General features: G+C 56.3%; 1 protein-coding gene across 3 annotated transcripts in view; it reads left to right on the forward strand.

The window, feature by feature from the left end:
• The first annotated feature begins 2,707 nt into the window (after positions 1–2,707).
• Positions 2,708–15,992, forward strand: part of NDST1 (N-deacetylase and N-sulfotransferase 1) — a 63,127-nt gene continuing 49,842 nt past the window's right edge. The window contains exon 1 of one of the 3 annotated variants that reach the window (XM_032395264.1): positions 2,708–2,924. The gene's annotated coding sequence lies outside the window, so the exon portion shown is untranslated. Of the gene's footprint in view, positions 2,925–3,016; positions 3,087–3,261; positions 3,375–15,992 lie in introns of those variants that run through there. The other 2 variants (XM_032395267.1, XM_032395266.1) reach the window with 2 other exon arrangements.

Genomic DNA, 15,992 nt, shown 5'->3' on the forward strand with positions numbered 1-15,992 from the left:
AGTTGGGGACACAGGAGGAGGGAGGGAAGGAGATCTGGGTAGAAGAAATGAGTTCAGCCTCTGACTTGTGGAGTCGGATAAAGCCTCTGTCTTGGGACAGCCAAGGGACATATTAAGTGGGCAGTGGAGAGGCCACCTGGGGCTGAGGAAGGGGTGTGGGCAGGGGAGTTGTCAGCACAAAGAAAATCCCTGAAGCTCTGAGAGGTGTGGGTGGATCCTGAGGGGATGGAGAAACAGGGCATCTTGATAGTCTTCCTCAGAACTTCCTGGGGTGTGGTTAGAAATGCAGGTCAGCTTCACCTAGTCCCATGGAGGCAAATTCCCTGGGTGGGGCCTGGGCCTCACCTCCTTACAGGCTTTCTGGGTGACATTGAACTGGAGGGCCTTGCGGCCAGCTTGGTGAACAGCAACTCTAAAGACGTGAACAGGGTAGGAAGAGGTAGCTATCAGGGATGGGGAGTTACCCCAGCTCACTGCTGCCCCCCCAAATGCTTTGGATTTGCAACTCCATTGATGAGATGCCAGATCCCAATCAGCCTGGGCAGGAGGATGATGGCTCTGTGACCTGACTGGCCTCCCTTCCCCTCGACCCTCCCACAGCTCCTTCACCTTCTTATGGCCTTCTTGCTTCACCAGGCCCTTAAGATAATGTCCAATCTGTGGAGCTTCTCCCAAGAGGTCACCTATAATCTACTCCTAACCCACTTCTCCAGTTTTCTTGCTCATTCTTTCCTTCCTGCTATCTCTGCCCTTCTCCTCCTGGCCCCTGCCTCCCACTCATGCAACATTCAGCTTTTCCTGAGCACTTCCCATGTGGCCTTTGCATGGGCTGTTCCTTGTGCAGAGCATGTCCTTTTCCCCACCCCAGTCCCACCCATTCCCCCTGATCCTGCTCTGAGGCTGCCTCTCCCAAAAGCTCCCTCATTTTGCTCCCCTCTTACTGTAGGCCATAGCACTTGCCCTAGGCCTCCGCAGCAGGCACTCAGCTTAGCCAGCTCCTGGACACAGGGAGGGGCATGCGGATCATCTCCAAACATGGCTGTACACCTCTTGAGTGTAGACTCATGTCTCTTTCAACCCTGCTTCTCCCTTACCAGGAGCTTGGTGCCTGGCACAGAGAAGAAGCTCACAGGACTTCATGTGGATGGAAATGGTCTTCTAGAGCAGAGATTAGCATGAGTAAGGTTCTAGGGGGCTTGTTTAACCTGCTTAAGACTCAGAGCATATTCAAGGACTTTTAGATCATTGACCACAGGAACATAGATTATAAAGGATAATTTGCTGGTGGATGCTGATTCCCTGGCCAAACTGGTGGCAGGGCTGGAGTATGCACTAAGAAGTCACAAGCCCCTCTTTGAACATGGCCTGTAGTTTGGGCCTGGGACCACCACTACCAGGCTCATTCCTGTCTGATGGTACTCCATCCGGAGCTGTCACTTGGGCACATCTAGGAGTCAGGAGCCCAGTCCCATCCCCCAGCATCTCTTTCTTCTTCAGGCCTCAGCATCTTTCCCCCCTCTGAGACATGAGTGGGCTAGCTGAAAACCCCTTTCCCCCCAGCACAAAGTTACCCTTTAGGGGACTCGGGATGAGTCTCTCCTACTGTCATATGTCCAGCTTGGCCTTTCTGCCTCTCTTGGCTCTGCTCTGGTTGCTCATATGCTTTTTGAACTTTGTTCCTACAGTTAATCTTGAGCCTCAGAAGGTCCTTAGGAAACTACCAATCTACTGTTTTCTAAATTTGCCCCAGCCTCACGCCAGGCCCACAGAGTCAGGATCTCCAGGGGAGGGGCCTAGTGATCCACATCATTAGCAAGTTCCTCAAGGCTCACTAATCAAATCCCCCCCTCCCCTGGCCCATCTCTCCTTATTCAGGATGGTTCATAGAGGGCAAAAAGCCCCTCTGCCTAAAGCAGTCAGATCTGAGCACAGACTCCGCTTAGCTCTCAGTGAGACTCCCAGAAGTCATTGCATCTCTCTGAGCCTCATTGTCCCCATCCATTTAATGAGGATGGCCACTATAGTCTTGTCTAACTTGCAGGGCCCTTGAGATGGTTGAAATGACACTGGCGATGGGAAACTGAGGCTCAGTGGGAGAAGAAATCTGTAAAGGTCATCCACCCCTTCATCTGCCAGTTCTGGGCCATGCTCTGGGGATTCAGCGGGGAACAACTTGTTGGGGGAGATGACATTCTAGTAAACAATGAGACCAGTAAATGAACCAGATAATCACGATAAAGGAAATAAAGGGGTTTTCGAGAGTCGGGGCAAAGGTGGGGTGGGGTGGGGTGGGGTGGCAAAGGCCTGCCCAGGAGCTCAGGAGGGGTCACTCCGGCGGAGACCTGGTTGTCGGGGGAGCCGTCTGGGGAGGCCCTGGAGGGTTGTCATAAGCCCAGAGGCGGCAGAGCCCGGGGGCCCCCTTCGGTCCCGGCCAGGGCGCTCCCCGGGGCCCCCGGAGGCGCGGCGGGCGCGGGTCTTTGTCTCCCTCATTTTCTCCGAAGCCTCTCGGACCCCCAGCGCTGTTCCCTCTTTGACCTCGAATAACTTGTTGGCTTCCCCCGGGCTTTGTTTCCCCGGGGGTCACCGCCTCCCGGACGCCCGACAGCCGCCCGGGGCCCTCGTGGGTCCCGCATCTGACACCCGCTCCGGCCCCCGCCCCCTACTCGCTCGGAGACAGGGGTCAAAGGCAGCCCGCGTCACGTGGTCGCCGAGCAGCACCGAATCGGCCGGGAGAGCCGAGGGAGAATCCGGGTGGAAGCCGAGAAATCCAGCCCCGATAGCAGCGCCCGGTCCCGCCCCGGCCCCCGCCCCGGGGCGCTCGCCACACGCCCGCTGGCCGCCCGGGCCTCCGGAGCCGATCTCTGGCCGGCACCCACGCTCCATCACGGGATCGAACCCGGCTCCCACCGCCGCGATTCGGGGAGGTAGGCGCCGCGGCGGGCGAAGGGAAGGGGAGACGGGCCGGGGGCCCTGGGCGCGCGGGCTCGCCCCTCTGTGCCCCACCGGCCTGCGGGGCGCGCAGCAGCGCGCCCCAACTTCCAGTCTTCGGGGAGACCCCCACCTCCCCGCCGCGGGACCGCCGGACGGTGAGGGGGGGGACTGCGAGCTGCCCCAGCACAGTACCGGGGGCCGGGACTGGGGGCTGGGCACCGGGCGGGAGGGGGAGGGGGACAGCGGGCGGGAGGCGGAGCGGGCGGTGGCGGCGGCTGCGGCGTGGAGCGGGGGTGGGAGCGGCGGGAGGCGGCCGGCGAGGGGTTAACCCCGGCCGGGGCCAGAGCCCGGCGGCGCCCGCACGGCCCGGGGGGGAACCCAGGCGTCCCGCGGCTGGCCGGGAGCTCCTCCTCCCCCGGGGGGGGGTGCCCCAGCCTGGGCAGGTAAGAGGCTGGGAGGGCCGGGGCCAGCCAGTCCCCTGTCGCTGGGCCGGCGGGGCCCGAGCCGGGCGTGCAGGCCGCGCGGGGCCCAAGCGGCCGCCGGCGCAAGTTTAGTGCGGGCGGGCGCCGGGCGGGCGAGCCGAGTCTGCCGGGGCCCCGCGCACCGGGGTGGGAGGACAAAGGGGTGGGGGGCCGCGCGGGGGCCGGGGGCAGGCCAGGGTGCGGGCGAGGGCAGCGCGGCAGCTGTAGGTCACGGATAATGTCACTCACGAGGAATGCCCCCTCCCCCTCCCCTCCTCCCGAACAGGGGAAACTTTTGTCTGGCTAGGGAGGGGGTTAGAGGCCGGGTCCCCGCTCGGGGCAGGGTAAGGCAGCCGGACCGGTTTTCTCGGGACTGCGCGGCCTGGTCTCTAACTCCCTTCCTCCCTCAGGTTCTCGGAGCCAGGAGCCTCCGTTCTGAACGCTGCTCCTGAACACCCTGGGACGGGGTGAGGAGGGGGCGCCGGTGGACGCGTGGGCTCTGGGACAGGCCGGGAATCTGGGAACTGGGCTCCTGGCTCTGCTTTCCCGGATTCGAGCACACGGGTCAGCCAGGAGCCAAGCCAGGCCCAGGGGATTCAGAACCCCCCCACCCCCCAACCCCGTCTACCCCAGCTCTGTACTCCTCCCCACCAACCCCCAATCATTCAGGATGGCCTCGGGCAGTACTGCCCCCTGGTCTGAGGTGCAGACTGACCTGGGTGTCTGTCACTTCCCAGCTCTGTGACCTTGGGCTGGTTCCTTACCTTCCCCTCACCTCAGTTTCCTTACCTGTAAAATGGCGAAAATATAGTTATCTTCTAGAATAAAGTTGAAATGAGAACCAGTGGTACCTCAGTAAAGGGTGGCATGTTTCTATTCAACAAGTATTTACTGCATGTTTACTATGTGCCAGGCACTGGGCTACTTGCTTTACATACCTTATTTTATTCAATTCTCCCACTTTACTATTAACCGCATTTCACCAAGAGGGCAACTGAGGCACAGGATGGTGAAGGTCACACAGGTGGGAAGTGGTGGAGCTTGGATTTGACTCTCCTCCCCCAGCCTGAGTCTCAGCTACAGAGCTCTGTAGGGTCCTCCTGTGACTTGAGCTCACAGTGTCATTTTCAGTTCAAGTTGCGAGGATCCTGTCCCCTTTCCCCGTTACCCTTACCCCCAGCTGATGCTCCTTCTGCCTGGTACTGGTGCGGGGTAAGATCTGGTGCCCAGCTCTTGTTATTGTGGGCAGCTGGAGCAGAAGGGGAGTCCACTGGAGCCTGGGCCCGGAGCTCTGTGATGGTCCAACTTCGGTTGCTGGCTGGGTCCGTGGCAGGAATGCTCTCCCAGTGCGGGGGGTGCAGGGAGGAGCTGGTGTCCCTGGCTTCAGCTAGGGACAGCTGGTGGCTTTGTCAACAGGCCTCTCCCCAGCACCCAGGGGACGGCAGAGCCTTTCATCTCCATTCATACCAGGTCACTTTCAGATCAGCAGGGGGCGGAGGTAGGGCCAAGAAGTGGAGTCCTTGGGGCGACGAGAGACATAAGGCCAAGGGATTTATATCCCAGGTGTCCTTTTCTGTGAATCATCAGCAGGGTCCTTATTACTGAACTAATGGGCTGTTCTAGGTGCTCCAGCCCCAAAGGTCCCTGAGGACAGTGATGGGGGGTGACTTTGAGCCAGTGTCAGGATTACAGAATCCTATTGGAAAATGCATGTGTATATGGGATTTCTGAGCCTAGGACGCAGTGTAGGCCCGTGAGTGAATGTGTGGGGTGACCCAGACTTCCACTGGCTTTAATGCCCTGTGCTGGCCCAATCTTTTAGTGGGGGTACCATCTCATGACTGCTGATCAGCCTCTGATTGGGGGCCTTGAGTAATTTTTTTTTAAATGGAAAACAACTTGTTAGCTAATAAATGACATCTTAAAACAATGGAATGGGGTAGGTAATGAAAGTTCTTGGGAGATGCAAGTTTGGGCGTTACTGTTCGAGCTGCTCTGGGGGCTGTGCCCATACTGTCTGGGATTTGCAGGGTCTGCAGGCCTTTGCTAGACTCCACGAATAGGGGGCCCTCCTGGGCCGACAGATCACTGTTAGCCTATAGGAACAAGAGTGGAAATTCCACTACTAGCTGGACTTTGAGGGGACTCAGAAATGTGGGGCAATGAGTGGAGGGGCTGGATGGCTGAAAGGAGTCCTGAGGGATGGGGATGACCCTTGGCATGTGGCCACACGATCCTTATCATTGTGATCAGAGAAGGGAGAGAAGCCTCTGGGAGAATCAACGGTGAAGGGTTGGAGCCAGCAAGCAAGAAAAGATGGATAGTGAGCCTCTTGTCAACAAGGGCCATGCAAGAAGCAATTTTAAATCACAAGTTGAGGATGTGGTCGAGTATGGAATCATAGACTGGGGGTTGGCCCAGGGGCCAACTGAGAGACTCTGCATCTGAGAAACGTGGAAACGGGCTCTAGTCTCAGCAGCCCTGAGCTCTCTCTGCCCTGGGCTTTGGGACTGCTCGACCTGTCTTCCATACTTTGGGACCAGTGCCAGGCCTACAAGTCCCTAGAGATTGGGCAGACTTCTGCTGGCTTGGAATTTGGTTTTGGGTATGGCTTGAAATATCTGGACTGTTTGGAGGACTTGGACGTGCTTTATGTGAAATGGAACATTAGGGTAATTTGTTAAATATGTATGGAAACTGTCTGCGGAGTGGGGTGATGGGGAAATGAAATGGGGTGAGGTGCCGCTTGTTTCTCAGTGGAGAGGCTGCTGGTCTGATGGGGGAGGGAAGACGAGGATCAGTGATGGTAAAGAGGCAGGACGTGGTCAGTGATAGATGGGCTTTGGAAGGTCAGTAGAGGGGAAAAGCTCTTTTGGTTGTTAATGTCGGCAGGGCTTCCTGGGGGAGGAAGTGTTTGTGAGGATGCAGGCTAGGGGAAGGGGGGGCAGTGGGAAGCAAGATTGGGTTGTGGGGTATTTGCAGCATCCTGCTCAGGAGTTTGGGTTTTATTCTGTAGCCGGTGGAGAGGACGGAGGGTTGTAAGCAGCTCCTCGAGTCGATGCCTGTTACTGTGTCTCGTGCCAGGCTCCTTACAGACGCTCCACTGAAATCTCACAATACCCCTGCAAAGTAGCTGCTGCCGCTAGGAACCCCCACCCCTGCCCATTTTCAGATGGGGAAATGGAGGCTCCGAGGGGTTGAGTCACGTACAGAGCTGTATTGGAACGCAGGCCGGAACTGTTTCTGCCCTAGCGTGCCGTTCCTCTCAGAAGTCATTTGGCCAAAGATGATGGCAAGACTGGGTGGCGTTGAGACCCACTGAGGGATGATGCTAATTGTGGTCCAGCAGAGAGCTGACCAAAGCCCGACACAGGCCATAGGGCTGAGGAAAGGAGGAGGAGGCTGCAGGACTTGGTAGCTGCCTTGGGGATTGGGGTCATTACGGGTGACCTAAGGTTTGGGGAAGGACCCTTAAGTGGCAGTGTCACTGCTTTTGAACCCCTGCAGGGTTCTCTGTGGGCAGAGGGCATAGCCTTGCCCCCGTGCCTCTGAGGCCAGGGACAGCACCAAGGGGGACAGGAGGCTAACAGGGGAATAGGATACCTGGGGAGGAGGCAAGATCTCCATTGCTAAAGGTATGCAGTGAGACGGGAGAGGGGGGAGGGAGCAGAGGGCCTGTAAACCAGCAGGGTCAGGCCTAGGTGACCTCTCTTAGTTCCCTTTTCTCTCGAGAATCTCAGCAGTTGGGGTGGTGCTCGGCCCACTTCCACCCCCTGTTTTTCTCATAGCTCTCCAGAGCTGCCCCTTCCTGTGCTTCTTGGGAAGTTCCCTATACTTGCCTGGCCTGCAGTGCTCTGCCTGGGAGAGTCCTTACCCCGTGGAATACACTCAGCACAGCTGATCTTCCAGGAGCCCCTTGGGACGTCTGGATCAGCTGCCAAAGCCTGAGCTGCCGGGGACTGTGGTTTCACAGAGGACTGGAACCTTCTGCTTCCATTTTCCGGTCTGTGAAATGGGTTCAGTCTCTCTTTCCTCAAATGTGTGGAAAGAAGGCTGAATCACGAATCAGTCGGAATCAGTAGGAGTTGGAGGAAAGGGCCAGTGAATTTGAAAGTGAGGAGTGGGAGGGCTGGGGTGGGGGCAGGGCTGTCCCCCTCCTTCCCTGCAGTAAAGGTTAAAGCAGGGTCTCCTGGTCCTGGGGGGGGGGGCGGTTGTCACCAGCAGAGGTGTTTTCTCCTGCCCGTGGGGCTGATACAAAGTTCTGCCCATTTGCTTCAGCTTGGAAGCTTGGAGCTTGGTAGAAGGGAGGGACATGGATGTCTAGGACTGTGTGGCCTCTGGGCCAGAGCCAGTCTGCCACAAGGAGTCACAGAGGGGACCAAAGCTCTTTTCTAGATGGAGGAGTGTTTATATTAAGTTGCCTCCTAGCCCTTTGTATTTCTCCCTGTTCTATTTCTTAATACAGATTGGATTAATCTAATCAAAATATAGATTGCAAATGAGCATTTATTTATTTGAGGGCAAGGTCTAGGGAGTAGCCCACTATGTGACCCTGTGCCCCATCCCCCATTCCTCTCAACCCTCAAGCAGAACCTGCCTCTTGTCCTTTCCTGCGTGAGCATCTCTGTTCCTGGTGAGGATACAGCGCGCCAGTCACTTCCCCCCCCCCGCCCCGCCCACCCCCGCCCCCAGTCCTCCCCAGCCAGGGCCCAACTCCAGTGTTACCTGTTCCGTACAGTCATCCCTAATGCCACAGAGCTGGCCTTGCCTGCTCCCTGCTTTGGCATGGGCCAGAGCCTGTTACATGGCCCCGTCACCGGGCCCTTCACACACCTGGCTTTGAATGCTGATTTCTTAAGGACATGCCTCATTTCTTCTAGGCTCCATGCTTTGGAGGCAGGCGCTGCATGTGGGCCATTCCTACACCAGCGGTGGTGGGCGGCATTGCAGAGTGGAGTCCAAAGTTGGGGGTTCGAACCCCAGCTCTGCCACCATTAGCTGTGGGATCTGGTGCAAATTACCTAAATCTTAAATCCCTTTTGGGCATTGGTTTTCTCAACTGCAAAATGAGGATAGTAATCATCCTGCTTTGCTAGGAGAGTTGAACAGATCGATGCCTTACCCAGAGGAAGAGCCCAGTCAGTAGGAGCTCTTCAAAGATAACAGTGGGTATTATTATTGTTTATACCTAGGGGGTGGGCTGTCCCTTCAGAGATGGAGGGAAGAATCCTTGGAGTTTGAGTTCCTGAACTTTCTAATAGCCTGAGAAGGCTTGTTCAGAAGAGGAAACTGAGGCCCAGAGAGTCAGGGCAATTTGTATGGGGTGTGGGTGCTGGCGTTCTTACCCAGGAAGCCTGACAGGATTTCTTCTCTTTGTTACACCTGTTTTTCCTCTTCTCTCCCTTCGTCAAGGTTAAGGTGCGCAAGTTGTGCGGGCCCAGTTTCCTCTCTGGTGGCCACGTGGAATGGTGTCAGATAAGTTGGCCCGGCTGGCAGGTCCTGTGGCCGTCCTCAAGACGAGGGACGCATACCCCAGACAGTGCACACTGTGGGCTGGAACCTCCAGAGGCCTCCCTCCTGGCCTCCCTGTGCCCTGGAAACAGGGACGGGATGATGGCAGGGAGAGGTGACCTTGGGGTAGGCCTTGAGGCAGGTGAGTAGGACACAGACAGCGCTGGGAGCTAGGCTCGGAAGGGAGGAAACACTCAGAGTCAGCCAAGATGGGCGGGGTCGTGTCTGGAGGTGTGGAGCCGAATCCCAGCGCTTGGAGACTCTGGCCTCCTTCACAGCTGAGGTCTGGCTGTCTGAGGCAGGGCTGGGATCCTCCTCACCCCTCGGCCAGCCGGGGGTCGACCTGTCTGGGCAGGCCTGCAATGGCAGTCGGGCGGCGGAGGTCTGCTGCAACTGCGCCGTGGGAGAGCCGCCTCTGGTCTGCGCTGCCTGCCCAGGCGGAGGCCAGGTGAGGAGAAACGGATGTCATCATCACGGCGCCTTCACTCAGGCCTCCCTGTCTGCCCAGGTTCCCTTTTCCTCTCCTTACATCACGGCAGCTCCTGCTTAAGCTCTTACAGGAGGCTTAGCGTCACGTACTCGTGAGAGCTCTTCCCGGTTCACCTGCAGGCTAAGTCATTGGTCCTCAAAGTCCGGATCTGCACCAACTGCCCTTGCTGGAGATGCAAATTCTCTGGCCCCACCCCAGACCTACTGAATCAGAAACGGGGATGAGGCGGGAAGGAGGGGCCCAGCAGTCTGTTTTAAGGAGCCTCCAAGGGATTCAGGTGCATGCTAAAGTTCAAGAAACACTTGGTTAGATAATTAAAAAAAAAGATGCTTCTCTCCTTGGGCTCTCAGCATACTCGGACACCCAGCATACATTGAAGACCCGGAGAAAAGCCCAGTTTCTCTTTACCCTGTCTTCAGGGAGCCACCATCTTGTAACAGCTTCCCATCTCCAGGAAGCAAGCTTGTGACACAGTGATGAGGCTCAGTAGAACCCCAACACAATTATAGGAGACGGTGCTGGGGCCACTCAAGGAAGGCAGGATCAGGGGACTTGAAGGGTAGGGGGCTTTGTGGGTGGCAAAGGTGGGTGCCAGGAACAAGCGAGCTGTGTGCTGGGGCTGGAATCAGGCAGAGCCTGGGTCCTGCTCCAAAGAAGCGTGTGTGCTGGGGGTGAGGCCGCACGCATGTGTGTGCGATGACGGTGGTCAGACGTGGTCTGAGAGGGCTAAGGGGCCTTAGCTGTCACCAGCCCCATGCCTTTAAGCATCTCAGTCATTTTAATGATGATGATCATAAAATTGCCACTCAACATTTTTTGAGAGCTTATCAATGCTTACTAGGCATAAACCTATAAAGCAGGCACTATTATTGGCCCCATTTTTTAGATGAAAATACTGAGGCCATATAGCCATAAGGTGGTAGATCTAGGAATTCTGCAGAATTCTGTAGGGGTGCTTAGAAGCACGATTTCTTTGGAAGAAGGGAGGTGGGGGATTGTCTTGGAGTGTTTGTTTAGCGGGCACAACATAGACTGGTTTTTTAAAGATGCAGAAACGTATATACTATCAAATGAGTGAATTAGGTTTTGGCGGGGGTGGTGGGATTGTGTTGGGGTGAGTAGGGCTGAAGCCTCCACATTGCGGCCTCCACTGCAGACCCTGTCATTCCTCCTGTCGTCTGGATAGCCATTTGAGACACACAGACACTCACTCAGTGCTGAGTTCAGGATCCCACAGCTAGGGCAAGAGAGAAAATCAGAGAGAGAAGAGTGGGTCTCCTCTGGTTCTAGCAGGAGGGGTGGGGATGGGGGTCAAGATCAGAGCCCACTGTCTAGCCTGCTGTTCTTTTCCGCCTCGGTGTCCCCAAGGAGCCCAGGAGCTGGAGGGCTTTCCTGACACTGTGGGAGCCTCTCCATTTCTCAGCGGGGAACCGAGGAGCAGGGACTTGCCCACACAGGGCCACACACAGTGTCATGATTGGGACCAGAAGCCAGAGCTATCTCTGTTCTGACCAGGGAAGGGTTTGTTTCCCGAACACTGTCCCTGCCCCCCACCCCGTCTCAGGCAGTCTGGGTAGCCGTCGCCCTCGGAGTGGCCCAGAGCGATGCTGGGGGCAGAGACGGGTGTGTCCTAGGGGAGAAAGCTGCCAAAGAGAGGTGGGGCAGTGTCCAAGGGAAGAACACCAAGAAGCCCAAACCCCAGACGGAAACCAAGTGTGTTTTCTAGGTCCTGAGAGGATATCTGGAACAATGGAAGTAGGATGGGGGAAGTTGGACTATAAAAAGGGCTTCTTGATATCCTTTAAAAAAAAAAAAGTGGTCTTTAGGTTTGACTTTTGTTTCTCTGAAGGATGTTTATGTAACTTCCTGAAAGTAGGATCCCAGGGCTTCGTGAAGTTTGTCATGCTGCTGTTTATATTTTCAGGGCTTTGAGCTGGGAAGGACTTGATAGGGTGGTCTCCCCACTTTACAATTGGTGGATTCTGAGAGTCAGGAGGGGCCTACTTGAGGTCCCGCAGTGAGACAGCAGAAGACTTGGCCCCGGAGCCGGGGTCTTCTGGTGCCTTGCAAGGGGCTGTCGTCTTTTGACTCACTACTCCCTGGGCTCTGGCTGGCACAGAAGCTGGGCAGGGGCTGTGGAGGGGTCCCCTTGGGAAACACTAAGAGCTGTGGACTTAGGCAAGGCCAGGACTGGTCTCTAGCGAGGTGGGCTCACTGGGTGCTGACTCGTGGGGTGGGCGAGAGGCTGGGATGGTATGCTTAGTGATGCCACCCCCGTCCAGATGCCACGGCCCAGCTGTGCACCGTCTGCCTGGCAGCTGTGAGTCACACCCAGTGGGTGCAGAGGCGAGGGCTATTGTATTGTGATTTCTTCTGTTCTCTCAGCCCCGAAGGGATGACTAGGCCCTGAGCCCTGATTCGTGCCCACGCCTATGAACTTAAGCAGCTGTGAGTTTAGACTTCATGTTTACAGATATGAGCCGTCCCAAAGGGCTTGGGGGAGTCCTGTTCCTCTGCCACCTATCTCTCGATCCTGTGGATCCTGTGATCTTGACTCATCCGTCTCACCAATGCAGAAGTCTGTGTGCCCCGGAGATCATGCACGACATTTTGGCGGCATTCCTCTGCATTCTTTTTCTGCAGAGAGAGTCTGTAGGTTTCATCAGGTTGTCAGAGGACTCAGTGTTCCCCCAGGTGCTGACAGGAGGGCAGGAGGCCATGGGCCTGCGCTGCAGCGAGCAGGTTGCTGACGAGGCGGCATGGCTGTAATATTCTAGGAGACCATAGGCCGGCCGCAGCAGAACACGACGGTTCAGAGTGTGGTCGCGGAGGCCGGTGTAGGGTTCTAAATCCTTCACTTAGGAGCTGTGTGACCTTGGCTAAGTGGCTGTGTCCGTGCCTCAGTTTCCCTCTCTGTAACACGGGAGGAATAATAATAGTTATCTCATGGTGCCACCAGCTTTTAAAATAAGATAATCCATGAGAAGGACTTATCCCAGTGCCTGATACAAAGTAATCACTTGGTAAAAGTGTGCTATTATTATTAGTCCCAGCTCTGCGATCCTGTTAAGTGCCTTACCTTGGGGTCTTAGTCTCCAACTTTGGCTGTGTACTCTGTATTGGGCTTTCCAGGAGCTGCAAGGCAAGGTGGGAGAGTAGGGGTAGACAGGGAGGGAGGGAGAACCCTCTCTGTATTTCTGGGACTCTCTAGCCCAGGCCCTCCCTGGTGCCTTGAACATGGCTTTGTCCTGAGGCAGGCTTAAATAACCAGCCAGGCCCGGCCAGGCAGGAGACAATTCTTAACCTCGTTTTGTCCTCCACTGTCTCTTCCTCTGATGGAGCTGCTGCATTAGCTGACCTGTTCCTCAAGCTCCAGGGATGAAATCGAACCTGTGCTATGCTGCCGCCCATTGATTTAATCTGGAGGTTTGCTGGGCAGGGGGCCCCTCCTCCTGCCACCTGGGGACAGACAGAGCTGATGCCTCTTGCCTGCTTTGGGGACAGACACAGGAACTCCTCTTTAGTGGAAAAGGCAGGCCATAGGCTAGGGACCCCTTGATCCATGGCCCCTGTGTTTCCAGCAGGTATGCCTACCCCTCCCCAGGATTCCCTCGCAGGCGTACTCTCCCTATCCTGCAGCCCGCACCCATCTTTCTCTCCCCAGAAGCCTTCCCGGGGACCTCAGCTGCAGGGAAGTTGGCTTCCACTGAGCTTCACAGCATGTTCTGTGACACAGCATGTCCCTTTCAAGAAAACAGAGGCCACACAAACTGGCAGGCCACATCTGCCCCACGGGCAGGTTCTGCTTAGCCCATGCCAAAAACTGAGCTGATTGCCAAGAGGAGATTTTTACCTAAAAATCCTGATTTCTGGCTTTACTTCACAAATTTGGAAGATCAGAATACCTCGAGCCTGAGTTCTTCGCACACTCACCTGGTCTTTCTGGCCATCTAGACATCTGAGTTTGTAACCCTATCCTGCAGGCATGGGCTGCTTTCTCTCCTGTGTCATATAGTGTTGTTCCTCGTCTGTCTGCTTTGTGAGCTCTTTAACGATGGGGGGGGGCGGGGGGCTGGCTCATCTCTGCTCAAAGCATCGTGCTCAGGCTCAGGGCCGTGTACACAGCAGGAGCAAATTAAGTGTTTCTTTTATGAACGAAGGGGTGGCAGTCGTGCTCCCCACCAGCTGGAAAGGTTCTATTTAATCGAGGCCTCTGGATCCGCCTGCCCTGTGGCCCTTGAATCCTCCTCCCAGATAAGCTGTGGCTGCTTAGCCACTGACCCAGGCAGCTTCTTAAGCTGTGGATAAACAGTCGCTGAAAGTGTTGTCCCATACTGTGGAACATTTCACTTGCAACCACCCCACATTTCACTCTCCCAGGGGGCTCGGAGGAATTTGGGGGGAGAGGGAGGCGGGGATCGTAGCCCTCAGATGGCACCAAGTCCAGACCTCTGTGTCCTGGGGGGACGGGGGGAAGGGAGGCATCAGTTCAGGTGTTTACTGGACTGGGCCCTCTTTCGAGCCTGTCTCTGCTTTATTCTGCTCCTAGAGTACATGCTTTATCCATCCGCTCCTTTGTCCAGCTGTCTGTCTGTCCAAGGTTTATTTCACTCTTTCGGTTGAAATCCTGACCAGCCCTAAGGCCAGCTAAGCTAGCTCCTCCTGGAGGAGGTCTTGGCTGAGAGGTTGTAGTTGTTCTGGGTACAAGAAAAAGCTGGGAAGCTATAAAAACTGCATGGAGATTTCTGTCCCCCATCTTTGGTTCCTTCAGTCTAAGGTACAGCCTCCCTCTCCCCACAAGGTTCAGACATGTGGCTCTGTAGCCAGGTTTTGAGGACCCTGTCTTAACTCATGAAGCCCAGGCCTGGCGGGGGGACCCCTGGCTGGTAGCTGTGCTGTGTGACGTCAGCATGCCCCTTTCCCTCTCAGGGCTTCTCTTTGCCCTCTGTGTGCTAACGTGCTGGGTTCTGTTCAGTAGTTGTCGCTGAAAGGGCCTTATGAGCCATCCTTGGAGAAGATGATAGAGGGGATCAGCATAGGTGCCGGTGTCTGGGTAGGGGTGAGGCCCTCCGTCACTGGCCAGGCCCAGAGAGCTTTCACATATTTCAGGTAATCATGGGAGGAGGGAGGCTAGAAAGCCTGGGTCAGAGTGGGCAGGGGCTATGCCCTGGCTGGCAGGCCCCACAGGGAGGACCTGAGCCCAGGGAAGTTGGAGGTCTAGCCTGTGTGGCCCAGTGACCTGGCCACAGGCTGAGGGGTGCCCCAAGGCTTCAAGTGCAGGCCTGGACAAGCCGTTTACAGATGGGTAAACTGAGGTACATAGAAGGCACTCTCCCAGCGTCACACACAGGAGCGTAGAAAGTCAGGCTCAGATTCAGGTCATCTGACTCCCAGGCAAGGCTACGCTCCTCTGTCCCCACCTCCCTCTGCAGGGTCAATGCCAGATCACCCAGCTGGGACAATCGTCTGATTGTCTGTGTCAGCCTCCAGGCTAGGGACTGGAAAAGTGAAGCCACCGTCGTCACAGCCACCCTGGAGGCATGAAACCGGTTGGGTGTGCAAATTATCCCTCAGACATTCTCCATCCCATTTTTGTTGTTGTTTTTCCGTAAACTGTCTCTGACGGGCCAGCCCCCTTGGTGCCCATTTCCGCCTGGCACTGGGCTTCATGCTCTTTATTCTGAAAACAAAGCTTCCTTCTGATGGCCCTCCCCCTGCAACAGGAAAGGGGCAGGCGTGGCACTGGGCTGCGCCCCCCACCTCCTCTTGCTGGGAGCACGGGGCCACCTTTGTCAGAAGCCGGACCCGGACCCGGCAGCCCTGGGGGGCTGGGAGAGGGGGTAGGCCAGACCCTGCTCCTGCTGGTGGCAGAATCCACCCTGTGGGCCCCGCTGTCAAGGCCTCCCCCGGTGGCCAAAAGGGTGGGCACAGGTATCAGACAGGGACCAAGGTAAAGTCCTTCTCTGGTCCAAGCAGTTAGTTGTCCCGGGACAGAATGGAGATCTGGCCAGGAACTGTTCATGTGACAACCGTCAGGGTTTCAGCTGCCACAGATGATCGGCCTCCAAGTGACACTGGTCTCCAGGGGCTGCAGAAACCAAAAGATGTGTTCAGACGAGGGAGGCAATGGTCCGTCATTCAATAACTTTTTTTCAAGCATTTACTTTGTTCAGACACTTTTTCTTGTCCTGGGACATGGCAATGAGCAAAACAGACCAAGCCCTGCTTTGGACGTGGGGCTGACATTCTAGTGATGGGGTAGAATCAACAAAGCAACAGATACTAGTTCAACACTGGCTGTTTGTCAGGTGGCGAGAGGGGCCTGGAGGAAAACTAAAGCTTGGTTGGCGGTAAAAAGAGTGATTTGAGCAAGTGGCTCTGCTGTGTCTCTGGTGAGAGGGACAGCAGGCTCCACGAGGGCGGGGGAAGCCACGGCATATCTGGGGAAGAGCATTTCGGGCAGAGGGAACAGCAACGTAAAGGCTTTGAGGCGGGAGGGTGTGGGGTGTGTCTGAGGGGCAGGAAGGAGACTGGTGTGGCTGGGATGGAAGGAAGAGCCATCCTGGCAGGAGATGGGGCCGGAGGGAGTATGGAGGGGC

Source organism: Phoca vitulina, unplaced genomic scaffold (assembly GCF_004348235.1).
Source record: "Phoca vitulina isolate PV1807 unplaced genomic scaffold, GSC_HSeal_1.0 scaffold83, whole genome shotgun sequence".
In the NCBI taxonomy this organism is placed as follows: domain Eukaryota; kingdom Metazoa; phylum Chordata; class Mammalia; order Carnivora; family Phocidae; genus Phoca; species Phoca vitulina.